At 36.3% G+C, this 13,633-nt stretch overlaps 1 protein-coding gene and 1 pseudogene across 29 annotated transcripts in view; one reads left to right on the forward strand and one right to left on the reverse strand.

The window, feature by feature from the left end:
• The window catches only part of Ptprd (protein tyrosine phosphatase receptor type D), an 822,247-nt gene that overhangs the window by 635,953 nt on the left and 172,661 nt on the right, over positions 1 to 13,633 (reverse strand). The window lies entirely within an intron of this gene.
• Positions 1 to 13,633, forward strand: part of LOC127198588 (conserved oligomeric Golgi complex subunit 5-like) — a 139,378-nt pseudogene that overhangs the window by 22,243 nt on the left and 103,502 nt on the right.

Raw genomic sequence — 13,633 nt, forward strand, 5'->3', positions numbered from 1 at the left:
AAATTAGTAAGCAACAGAAATTTAATCTGAGTACAGTGGCTCACATCTATGATCTTAACACTTTTGAAGAAGATGACTGTGAGATTGAGGCCATAGAAAGACATCTCAAAAGCAAAACCACCAAATTCAAATCATACTAAGAAAACCCAGAAATTTATTGTGTATAGCAGGTTGGAAGCTAAAAAATCAAATTATCAGTAGATTTTCTGTCTGGTAAGTACCAATTTCTCTGTCCTCATTTGGCAGAAGGGCAGCCTCCCTCAAATCAGTGTCAGGAAGGCCCTCACTAGGGTAGCCAAACAGATGGACTTAATGGACTCTCAAACTCTCCACCTCTTAATGTTGTTACACTGCTGTTAGATTTCAGCATGTGGATTTTGGGAGTGGGAACACACATTAAAACCCTAATAAGGAGGAGAGAGTGTGGAATGCTGTTACTCAAAATTATACACAGACAGAGTTATATATGAAACCTAAACCTCAACAAATCTGATGGAAAATAAACATAAAATAACATCAAAGGAAGCTTTTTTCCATACTAGATTCTCTAATTTATTTATGCAAATCTTTGTGGTTGCATCAGGGCACTGTCATTGTAACAGTTCTAGTTAAACATTTAAGCTATCTTTCTACTTTTTATTGCTATAAATAAAAATTGATTAAACTAATGAGCAAAGAATATTATCTCTTTTACAACTATGCTAATCTGGCTGGGACCCTTTTGTAATTGATATTCCTGCACTGCTTATGTGGGTTCTCCAGAAACCAAAAGATGATGTTCAATGCAGTCCTCTTAATTTTCAGGAATGCACAATTCTATTTTTATGAACAGAGTTTGGAGATTAAGCTTTGTAGAGGAGATCAGGGGCCAGGGTGCTGACAGCTGAAAAACAAATCCTCCCAACAATATTCAAAAAGCCTGTCTAAGCTGGGGCTGGGATAGCCGTGAAGCAGAGTAAATATTTCAATGGATATTACTTCATGATGAGAAATATTAATCCTCATATGCCAGAGAGCTGGTGGTGAGGTTGTACTCAGGTCAAATGCTGTTTTTATTGGTAACCGGGGGCTCTGTGCAACTTCAAAATCTGTGGTTAATGGCTTTGCATAAGGAACATGTCAAGCAACTCTGAAAGTGCAGATATTCTCATTGATTATTTTGAATGCCATCGTTACCTCTGCACGTGGAGATGTGTCCCGACTCACCCTAGAATGCAGAACAGAAAACACTAGAGGTTTGGGAGGCACACTTTTGCTTTCATCTCAGTCTCTGCAAAGCTCTGTACTTCCACAATCCTCAAACAGCCACAGTTCATGGTCTGATTTTACTAATAAAAATCTGCTTTGCAGAGCTGCTTCAGTGTACAACAGGGCAGAACCATTGGGTAAAGATGGGTATGTGGGAACGGGGAGTGGAAGCCTAGAAATGGAAAATAAAATCTAAAGCTTACACTTTTATTTTATCACTAGTTTTAACAGTTCTTTCTTTAGACAGTCTAAATAGCTAAGAATTTTAATGATTCCCATTACAGGAATGCCATTTGAACATCTGATATTTCAAAGCCCGACATCTCAGCATAATTGAAGAATTCTCCCTCCCTTGGCTATTGTGGATATCTGACTACCAGACGCAGAAGAAGCCCTCACTCAGCCAAAGTGAACATTGCTACACAGAAATCTCACACCCATCCCATTAGCATGTGTGTGTGTTATAAAGACAGTTCAACCTAAACAAACCCTTTATCACAATGAAAGTGTTGGTGCTACAAAAACCAAACCATGAGGTAGATTTGGGCCAGAGAACACTGCTGTTGGAGAGGTCACAGGGAGATGTCTGTATTTCAGGTCAGCTGCAGCTTACACTACAAACAGCTGCAGCAAAGAATGCTGATGACTCCTGCCTTCCAGCTGCGCATATTGCTGCTTTTAAGACTGTCTTAGATTGCTGTAAATTGTGAAGAAAGGTAGGAGAATTAATTCTAAAAGGCAGCTGTTATTTATGAGGCACGTTTGATTCATGCACCCACCCATTTAATATGATCAGCAGCTTTGTATTACATAGAACTCCATCCTGTTTTGTTTTGTTTTGTTTTAACTTCCATTCCATTTGTGTCACAGGGGATGGTAGGCAGAAGGTTGCAGCCTTTCAGCTACCCTGTGTTTGTGAGCTTGATACTATTTTACCTATGAGGAAACTGGAATACAGTATAACTCAGTGGTTCATATTGAAAAAGAGATGATTACATTATATGTATTTTTACTCATATATGCATCTAGAAAAATCAAGTTACTACTCTCTGTCGACAGCGTAGTAGAAATGTTTGTACAGAAACATTTCTATACAAATAGAATAGGGTTGTGGAGAAGTTGAATGAGTTAACATTTTACTTCTGAGTGCTGGGTGCTTACTAAAAATCCCTTCACTGTATCTTGGGAAGGTAAACATTTGCAGTAAACTGCCTTAAAGAAATAAAGCAGCAATAAAATGACTCTTAATGACATTCTACTACACTCTTAGAACAGTATCTTTCTCAGCCATCATTTGAGAAGCTTCTTCCAGGAGTATATGGGAACAAATGCAAAGACCCACAGCTGGACAACGTGCAGAGACTGAGGGACCTTAGAAGACTCAGTCGTAAGTGATAGGTCTCCATCAAATTCCTCCCCTCAGATAGATGCACATATGAACTCAGAAAGACTGAGGCAGTATGCACAGAGCATGCACAAGCCTAAGCCAGATGAAATCTCAGTGAACTAGTGATGAGAAAGAGAAAACACAAGCTTCTGTTCCTTACCCAGAACCTATTTCCAATTGGTAACTGCTCTCAAAGGAAGATGTGTTTTCTCCAGTGGAGTTTCACTAGGCACACAGTCCCTCTGAACAGCAGCAGGTCTTTTGTTGTCCCTTATAGACCTTTTGATCATATATTATAGTTTCCAGCTTTGTTTTTAATGGTCTTTCTGTTTGCAAATGTGTGTCTTACTGTCTATGTTTCTTCTGTTTTCCATTTGGTCTTTTATCCTGTTGGTTTGTTTTGTCTTATTCTTGTTTTTATTTTATTTTAATTGTTTTTTAGATGTTTGTTTGCTTTCTAATGAGAGATAAAAAGAGTGGGGACTTGGGTGGGTGAGGAGAAGTAGGAAAAATCTAGGGGTAATTGGGGGATGGAAAACTGTAAACAGAATATATTATATATAAAAAAATCTATTTTCAATAAAAAAGAATCAGCTTTAAGGAGTGATTACTATAGCCTTTATCAAAGGTCATATGGTAGATCATAGTTTGCTAAGAAAGGAATTTTTTTTAATGACAACCAGCAAATATTTGTATGCTTTATTCCTACTTGCGAAACATTTCCCTACAGATGTTTATTTCTGCAATTTCTGTTCCTGTAAACATGTGTAGCTGTGGCAGAAATTGCTTTTTTGTGGGCATAGGACTCAGAAACCACTCCCTGGTGGCCACATTGTTACCTGTCCTATAAAAGCTGTAAGAAATTGTGTGGGTGGGTGGGGGCGGCTGGCATTAGCTTAGGCTCTTCCCAGGTGTAGAGGAGCGGTCCCATCTCATCTCTGAGTGCATGATTGATTTCTTGCTGCATTGAATTTCCATAACAACTCAAGGTACACACCAGTGGGTTATAGAAGTTGCATTAATGCTAGGCCCCCAACATAGAGCATTACTGCAGTTTGGAGTCTTGCTTCAGGTAAGAATCTTCTGCCTTGCTTGTTTGGCGTCCCTTCCGACACATGTGGTGATGAGCTTTTTATAACTCAGAATCAGTGTTAGGAGATTAAAGGGGACCTCATGGTTCAAAGCATTCAGCAACTTAACCTCAGCTCTTTTAGAACTTAGATAAGATTTTTTTTTTAAACTACCATTTTGAACTTCATTGCTGTTATAAGAGAAACACACCAGAGGCATTAACGAGTGATTTACAAACCAACTTTTAAAATCTATCAATCTGCTCTCTTGGTTTCTTCTCTTCTTTTAAAAAAAATATTACTTTCAAAATTTTTCTTTCTCAACAGTGTCTACTCATATGGATACACAATAAGTTATTCTTATCTTTAGTTCACTCTGTGTGTGTGTGTGTGTGTGTGTGTGAGTGTGTGTCTGTTAGAAGATTCAGGCTCATATCTTATTCTATAACTACTCAAATTACTCCAATTATCATAATTAAAATGTTTCCTTCATTTAACATGAATTAACAAGCAAGGTTAATTAATAAATTTCATATCACATGTGATAATGGAGCAATATTTTTATTATATATTTAGTACAATATTGTTTGGAAAACTAACATTCATGAGTTTTAATGATAATGCCCCTTAAAAATTCTTACAATACATTGAAAATAGTTAAAACAAAACCGAATAATGATCAAGGCATTCGTCAGCCTACATTAAAAATTGGTTTTCTATTATATAAACCAATCTTAAAACCTTTACAAATTATGCCTGTTTCTTTTATACTTAATTATATGTGCATAGAGGCAGTGAATTTATAGTTCAGGGCTATGCTTCCTCAACAATAACATCCTTTATGATGTCTAATTTATATTGCTTGATATTTTATATATAATTAGACTTCTTTTAAAATCACAACTTAATTTTAGGCTTTAGTCTGGTTACTTGTCTTCTGCTCATGTTGATGTACCAAAATATACAACACAATGTAGAAATCTACTTAATATCCTGTCTCACTAGGATCTGGGGACATGGCTATGACTTGATAGGATCCTTCGTTGGTATTAGAATCCTACCTCTGCGTCCCATTCAAGAAGGTTCCTCACTGTGTATCATCTATCCATAAACTTCTTTGTGTTTCCTTCTTCTGTAGATTTCCCATATTAAAATCAATGGTATGTTTGGCCTACCTCTTCCGAGTTGGCAGTAATTATTCAATAAGTTGGTGAGCAGTGTTTTAGGCATGAAATCAACTGCATTGGAAACATGTAATCAAAAACTAAACATTAGTAATAATAAATAATATGCTTGTGGCTCCTGGTAAACAGATTCAGGGACACACACTGGAGCCCTGTGCATTTCAAAATGCATCCAGAAGCTTTTTGAGTACGCCCCTCCCCCAACAGAAACTGTAAGTAAAACATTTGCTTTGCAGCATATATATGTGGTCCTCCTCTCAGTACTTTGAAATTGCATTAACATCATAGGACTGACACACACATAAACCAGTACGGTTATGGGTTCTGTTTCCTTCAGTGCTTTTGTTGTTTATAAGCAGTGAAGACATAGAGAGAGGAATATAAAACAATGTTCTGAAAACTCTGGGCATCTATTGTCTGTAATTGGAAGACTCTCTCTGCTGATTCCAACTAATAAAATATACCCATTTGTATTCTACTCTCTTAACTGCCCATATATAGTATGTGACAAAAAAATCCTGTTGTACTTTATTATAAATATACCTTTGACTGTTTTGGAAGTCCATGCTGCAAGAAAGATTGGCTAAGATGGCATGGTTTCATGATGGTGTTTGTTAGGTGGCTTTTATATTTATATAGGGCCTTTGAAAATAATTTCAATGTTTATTTTGTATGCATGAATGTCTGGCTGTATGGTGTATGAATGTATGCATATAGTATGTATTCTTGTGCCGGAAGAAGCTGGAAGAGGCCATCAGAACCCCAGGAACGGGAGTTGCAAACTGTTGCTAGCTGCTTTATGAGTTCTGCAAACTGAATTTTGGTCCTCTGCAAGAACACCGAGTACTTTAAACCCCAGAGCCATCTCTCCTGTCCCATATTTTATATCTTTGCTTAGTGCTAGTTAAGCATTTATATACTCAAATGTAGCTGGGGATGTTTTCAAGCAATGGACAATGAACAAATTGTGGGTGATTAGAAGCTGAGCTCAGCTCTGGTAATACACTCGGTAAGGTGGTTGTTTAATGACTTGATGCTTTGAAATGAGTTTTTCTAAACATTTCTTTGTGTGTTTTTGAACTTATCTTTGACAGCTGGTAAAAGATCCCCCATTAAAGTTTTGCTTTTATTAATAAAATAAGACACACTGCAATCTGTCAGTTCCCAACACTATTATAATACATAGGTATCTGATCACCATCAACTTCCAGTTGAACTTATTGCTCTTTGGAGAGAGAACTCAGTTCTAGTCTCATGGTCATTATATTTCCAGACCTAACCTCAGTTCTAGTCTCATTCCATTCAAAGAAGAACACTGGGCATTCCTTACATACATCTTTTCTATTTCTCTGATCCTTAGTATTAACACATCACAGTTTATGATTTAAATATTTTAAGGGAAAACAACATTTGTCACTCCAAAACACTCCAAAGAATAGTGTATTTTAAAAATCAGTATTGTGTTTATTAGTATAAATTATAATTTAGAAGTGTACATATTATGTTATATCAATTTAAGTTCTAACATCATGACATAAAAGGCTTTGAAATATTTCTAGGCTGTATTTCAAATATTTTAGACATATTATCATCTAAAATAAAATCCTAATGCTCTTATCCTTCAACTACATTTCAAGCATTTGCACATAAGACCTGTTGAAGCTAAGCAGCCATGCCAATTCAGAATCACATATCTGCTATAAATATTCTGAAACCCTAAACTTTTGGCACATCCCATCCTGTGCCTTTTTTTTTTTTTTGGCTTGGCTCTTGTTGGTTAAAATGATGAAGATCCAGAGTGACTGCATTCTATATAATTCTTCCCAAATGTTTCACTTCCTGACATTCTTCAGCCACATGGAACATTTCCATTTTCAAAAGGTGAAAAGTGCCAGTAAGAAAATAAGTTTATAGTTGGAAAATATAACAACAGTGCAAGTAATATGAGGGGGAAAGCTGCCCATGTGTGAGAGAAAGATTGAAGACCTAACCTCTGGAATCCATAAGCATCATTCTTCATGGTAAAGCAAGAAGAGAGGAACTCAGAAGTGTGCAACACTATGCAACAGATTCAAACACTTCTGTAAGGACAAAGTGAGTCAGAACAAACTGAAAAAAAAAATAATGCATGCCAAAACTGAGCTTGTTGTCAATTACAGCCTTGTTCAATTGCACAAGACATAGGAAAGCCAAAAATGAGATACAATTTAGTGCCATTTGAATTTTTCTACAAGGTGTTAGCATCTTTGGCTTTAGCCACCCATTCCTTAATTATCCATGCTGTCTTACAACCACCCCAACTCTGCACACATTTTTGAGTAGATAGATCTTCATAGGAAAACATTCAAGTACTTTTGATATAGGACCAATCTACTTTATTGGTTGACAAAGAAGCTAGTACAATTCACTAGAGGACCTTAAAATAAACCAGTTACAACAGGCACTGTCCGTTCTGTCTGCTCAGTACTCTACTAGACACTTTATATTATACAAAAGAGCTTTAAAAATTCAATCTTAGTTTCAATTTATCCAAGCTAATGATAATAAAGAAGCTAATACCTTGCCTGACTGCTGTGAGAATGAGAAGACAGCACGTGTAAATGGACGCAGTGTGGCACGCGGTATATTCTAGGCATACTTGTTAATGACAAGTAGTATTAAAAGTAATTAATTTGTAATTATAGTAAGTGGGGGAGGAACCTCTGCATGAAGTGATGAAAACATAAGAAAGCATGGAATTCCTGTGTCCTTAATGAACCACTAAAGTCACTAGTCATTTTAAAAGGCGACTGCAAACTAAACGAAAGGTGACAGCAACTAACCTGCCCGATCCTTTCTGTAAAAGGGCACTTGATACAATGCTAAGTTTAAAAAGACAGGAAGGGCTGGGCAAAAAAATTTCTGCTGCTCTCCATTGCAGAGCATGATGGGATTGCTCCCAAGGGTACCTTTTAATAAAGTTCACTTTATTATCCTCTAATACCTTTTAGCAGGCTTCCCTGGGTTAACCACAGGTTTCTTAAATGAGAGGTTCTTTTTCTTTTCGAAGAAGCAAATCGAGATTTCTTATCATAATTTTGTATGTCTAGAAGACAAATCTATACCTTTCACTCTTCAGTGGCTGAGCTGCTGCTGTAGACCAGCTGCCTTGCTTCACTGGGCTTGTTAGTGAAAAATAGCTCACATACCATGATGACTGGAAAATGTAGCTCCCTGGAATTGTCTTTACTATGAAGCTACTCGGGCTATTTTGCTCATCATGAATGACTTTTAATTTCCACAGGACAGACCCCATCAATAAGCCCCAAGATAGCTGCAGATTCATCAAAAGAAGGACCCCAGGTATATCCAGCTGACAATGTCATAGGATTTTCAGTGTTAAAGTCTGATGACCATTCTGGGCTTTCCTGTGTGAGAAAGACCATGAGAACAAACGGGGTACATGATTTATACATTTCGATCCTCTTTCTCTTCTCTTCTTGTCATTTCCCTCTTGAGAATTAGCAAAACATATGATTTTGCAATGCAAGTCTATTTATGTCGGGGAATAGACAAAACAAAAATTGCCCATTCCCTTGGAATTTACATATTCAGTTTTAAAGCTAATGTTCTGAAGTCAATGATCCTCATAGTTCTATCTTTGTTTATTGAAATGAAGATTGAACTCAAAATTTGCAATTCCCAGTGGGACAAAATTACCATATTTATTTACATGATCTACCTGTTGTTTATACACTGAAATTAGGAATAAATACTATGTCAACATTGGCTCATGGTCTATTAATTTTAAGAAGTGTTATTAACACTACAAATCAGTTTTCTTGATAGCTAAAGGAAAATTTCACTCTTTTGGTATGGCAAGGAATCAAAGTACACTAACTGAAATTCAAACCAAATTACCTCAGACATTTCTAAATATATATTTCCTCTCATTTTCCCTTTATTCCTCAACCTCTCTGTGTATGTATACATTCCCTCCCCACTTTAAGAAATGTTTTTCTTTTTGTCTATAAGGAGAGGAATTAATTTCAAGAATGATAAATTGTGTGTGTGTGTGTGTGTGTGTTTAGTACAGGTATACACGGGCAGATGTATAAATGCAATGGCTTTTTCTTCTTCTATACTGAAAGTCTGGGTAAGAGAAAACTCCACTTGTAATGTCTAATGACTGTGTATTAATCACAAGGAGGAGGTAGGTATCCATCACCATTCCAAATTGTTGAAAGTAATCATGTTGAAAAGAAAACAGCACTAATCCACAAATGTAATTTCAATACAAGGTCCTTACTAAATTGTAACATTTAATTAGGTGTTCAGTGCATGGCATGTCCCCTTCCCTTTCTTTCACTTCTATTCCATTCCTTTTTGTTTCTTTGTCCATTCTCTCTCTCTTTCCTTTGAACAGGAAACACTCCAGTAGATTTAACACAGCACAGGCCTACCACTGTGTCTCAGAAACAGCTACAGATTCTGTAATTTATGTTCTCTGAGCAGACGCCTTTATGTCATCATTCCTTACTCAGATTCAAACTGCATGTTTGGATTTCAGAGTCGTGGCTTTTATTTTATTTAATTTTTAAATTTTTTTACCTTCTATTTTTTTATTTTTTATTTACTTTGTTTCTGTGTTCGGCTTCTTATTTCTTGAGTTTGAGTTTCTTTGCTTCTTTGTTTCTTTGTTCTTTGTTTGTTTGTTTGTTTGTTTCTCTTTATGGATTTGCACTCTTTCAGCACTATTTATTGAAAAGGCTAATATTTTCCCATGAATATTTTTGGAATCTTGGTAAGAGAAAGTCAATTGGCTGTAGCTATGTGAATCTATATCTGAGTGATATGTTCTACTCTATTGATCTACATGTGTAGGGGCTAGTACATGTGGCTTTGTTTATACATTGATCTCTGGATATTTGATATCTCTACCAGCAGTTGCTTTGAGCATCCAGGGTCTTTTGTCTTTCCATATAAGTTTCATAAGTTCTTTTCTACCTCTGTGGAGAATGACATGAGAATTTTGATAGTGATTACAATAATTATTAGATTGTTTTTGGTAGTATGTCAATACTCATATATGAATTCTTAGCACTCATAATCACAGAGGTCTTTACATTGTCTAATGTTTTCATAATTTTTCTTCCTTGGTGTTTTGAAATTTTCATTGCATAAGTCTTTCACTTCCTTGGTTAGGTTTATTCTGTGATAGTTTCAAATACATTGGACTTTCACATTATTAATTATATAGATATAGGATTCTAAATTCGAAATTTCTATTTTTCTTTCTAGAATTTAAAGCATTCCTATGGCCTAGTTTGAGAAAATTCAATGCTACTTTGAGAAATATAATGTTATTCTTAGTATTTTTAAAGATTTATTTATTTACCTTTTAAAAATGCATGAATGCTCTATCTGTAAGTACGGCTGCATACCAGAAGAGGGCATCTGATTACAGGAGGAGGCTGAGAGCCACCATGTGGTTGCTGGGAATGGAACCCAGGACCTGTTTCCAAAAACCTTAAACTATGAGTAATTGCAGACTCTAGAGATGTGCCTAATACATAATGTAAGGCTGAAAAAGTGAGGCGGTTCCTTTAAGTGCTAAAACTCAAAGCGTTGAGTTTTTGGTTCCAATTCACTAAGAGTTACTATGTACCAGGATACGTGAGGCATAAATATAGTAGGACACTTTTTACCCTTGTAGCTATAAAAATAAACATTTTATAGAATAGAAAATAGTGTATTCTACTGAATTAACAAAATTTATATTAAATACCATACTTGTATTCAAATATATATTGAACACACATATATATGAACATATGTATATATACATATATATGATTCTTATCTTGCTTGTTTGTTCTACTTCATGCCATAGCTACTTCTCAGACATCTGTTTACCCTTGGACCATTGGTGCTGTAGGAAGCTCCTGTGTGGAGTCCTGAGTCAATGTGTTTGATAGAGATGCTTGTTGATTGGAGCTTTAATGAGGGGGCTTTAGATAATGAGATACCCATTTCTACTTATCATTATATGTGGGTATTTTCTCAGACACAGCTACATTTCTTCAAACAACTCTTCATCTTAGCCTTTGTTCTGATGCCTTATATGAATCATGTCCAAAACATTATCTGCATTTTTTTTTTCATTCATTAAATCCCTCCTGGCACTGCTTTCTTTTTAGTTCTTGATATTTTGGTCTACTTTCTTTCATAGTTTACATTTCTAGTTTCTTGCTGGAATGCGGTTCAGTGGTCTCGTAGCTATGTACGACTATGGGAAGGTATTTGGTAATGTTAGAACATTCTAAAGACTCATATGTAGCTCAGTTTTCACTCTAAGTTCTTTACTTTACTTCCATATGCTAGGCAAATGAAATAATTGAAGTTTCTGCTTTCAGAGTTTCAGAGTGGAGTGATTTGGCATAGCTCTCAGCATTAGCTAAGCTTTAGTTTCCTAGCCAAAATCTAGACAGAAAGTCATGATTTTGGTTCATTTTGTTTTTTGTTTTGTTACTGTGGTCACATAAGACTGTTAGGGCAGAGTGGAAAAAACACTCGTGGTAAACTTGCACTGAAACAATATTTAGAAATTCTTCCCATATTTTGACTGGCTCACTTAAGGAATTCTGAGGACTTGGGTTGACCCCAGGTCTATGCTGTGGGGCCTTGGGTAAATTCTGCTTCTTTATGGCACTGAACCTTCCTTTAAAGAGGACTTAGAGTTAGAGAGGAGCTTTAAATTAGTAAGCCTATGTAAACATAAAAATTATTGGTTTCTTTTAACCTCCACAAATGGCAAAAAGAATATTAAAGATTTCAGTAGTGATTCTTGGATGCCCCATGATTCTGAAAAGGGACCAAAACCTAACTAAATGGCATGGATGATTGATGTAACTTCTAAAGCAATGTAAGAAAGCAATAGAAGTCTTTCCCAGTAAACCCCTAGGCAGAAAAGGGAGTGCCCACCTCAGCTAACAGAAAGTAGGCTATGGTCAGAAGTTCAATTCTGATAGAAATGGGACAAAATTGTACAAGTTATACGGACACATATCCCCTTCTTGATCTGTTTTCACTTTCCTCCCATTGTTCTATGACTGATGAGATCAACATTATGGAAATTACCAATAAAGTTTTTTCCTTCTTTCTTTCTTTTAAACTTCATTTTTCTATATGATTCAGGCAATGGGAGCTAACTGCTTAATATTAGAAGGGAAAAGAAAAGGACTATTTTTATTTTTATGTATGTGTGTCTCTGTGAGTGCATGCCACATGTGCCTATGGAATTCAGAAAGGGCATTTGATTCCCTGGAGCTGGAGTTAGAGGTGGATGTGATTCTCCCAACAAAGGTGCTGGAAATTCAACTCTGGTCCTCTGGAAGAGCAGGAAGTGCTTTTAACTGTGTGCCATCCCTCCAGCTCTGTATTTCTCTGTTTCTTTAGTTGTCAGTGTATGTGAGGTCAGATTTTGCTTGCATGACCCTCTTCAAAAGTACAGGTCTTTTCAAGTTCTGATAACTCTGTGTCTCAATAAGCCAAGGCATGGCTGCTTTGTTCTCCTTTAACCATGTCTAGCTCTCTTTAAACAATTGCTCTCTTTCTGAGATGCCATTGATTCATTCATCTGCAATGGGGCACAAAACATGTCTGCCTAGCTGCCTCCCCACATCCACATGATAAAGGCTGTGATACTATTGAAAGTAGATGGAACTTTTAAGAGATGGAACCTTAGGTGGAGTCTGGCCTTTTGTGTGTGTGTGTGTATGTGTGTGTGCCCTTGAAGAAGTTTGTGGGACTATAGATCCTTCTCTTTCTTGTTCTTTCCTCTTTCAGTATGTATTGGATGCCATGACCACAGCAGCTTCCTCAATGCTCTAGGTGAACAACTTTCACTTTCAATGGCTTTTGCAAATGACTTAATGCCTTTTCCAAGTAGGAGAGCATCATGACCAACTGACTACCAATTGAAGCCCTACAAACTTTGAGTCAAAGTAGACCTTTTGTTTTTTGGTTCATTATCTCAGGTATTTGTTGTATTAACGGAAAGCTGGATACCACACTGAACTAACAGAAATCAAGTCCATATTGCAAAACAGACACAGCCTCCAGACAAGCTAACAGGGATTAATACAATTGTTAGAAATTAAAAATCTCAACAGTTTTGTTTGTTATTTTTTTTATGTGGAAAAATATTTTGTGCTTTTTGTTTCATCTGTAATATGCTCATAGTTTAGATTGCCTTAGATTCAAATTGCTGGAGAGAGCATATTCTGGTTACCATCCACTGCTGCTTTTTAATAGAAAATGACAACTATGGACTGAAAGGCCATCAGAAGTAGTGTCTCTTCTAGAATGACCCAGGAGGCTGCAAGGTAGGTAGTTTTTCAGGACTCATCTGACATAGCTTCCCTTTTTCTATACAGCTCCATAAATCTTGACACACAGCTCCTTAGGGCAATGGCTTATAATTCACCTATTAGTCTCACATCCTGGAAGGTTAGAAAGCCTGGAGCTTTTGATTTAAATATTATACAATTAAGTGGTTATTTGAGAAAACAGACCTATGTATAAAGAGATTGTAAAAGACATAATAACCACAGCATATAATTACACAGTATATAATCAGCTCTGTGGGTGATACGAGTCAAACAATATCAGACCTTATTAGGTGTTTATTACTAGCAGACTGTGTTATTCAAAGTCATAAGACTCAGAATGCACCCGGAGAGAAAAGGGGTTCTCATGCTTTT

Source organism: Acomys russatus, chromosome 2 (genome assembly GCF_903995435.1).
Source record: "Acomys russatus chromosome 2, mAcoRus1.1, whole genome shotgun sequence".
In the NCBI taxonomy this organism is placed as follows: Eukaryota; Metazoa; Chordata; class Mammalia; order Rodentia; family Muridae; genus Acomys; species Acomys russatus.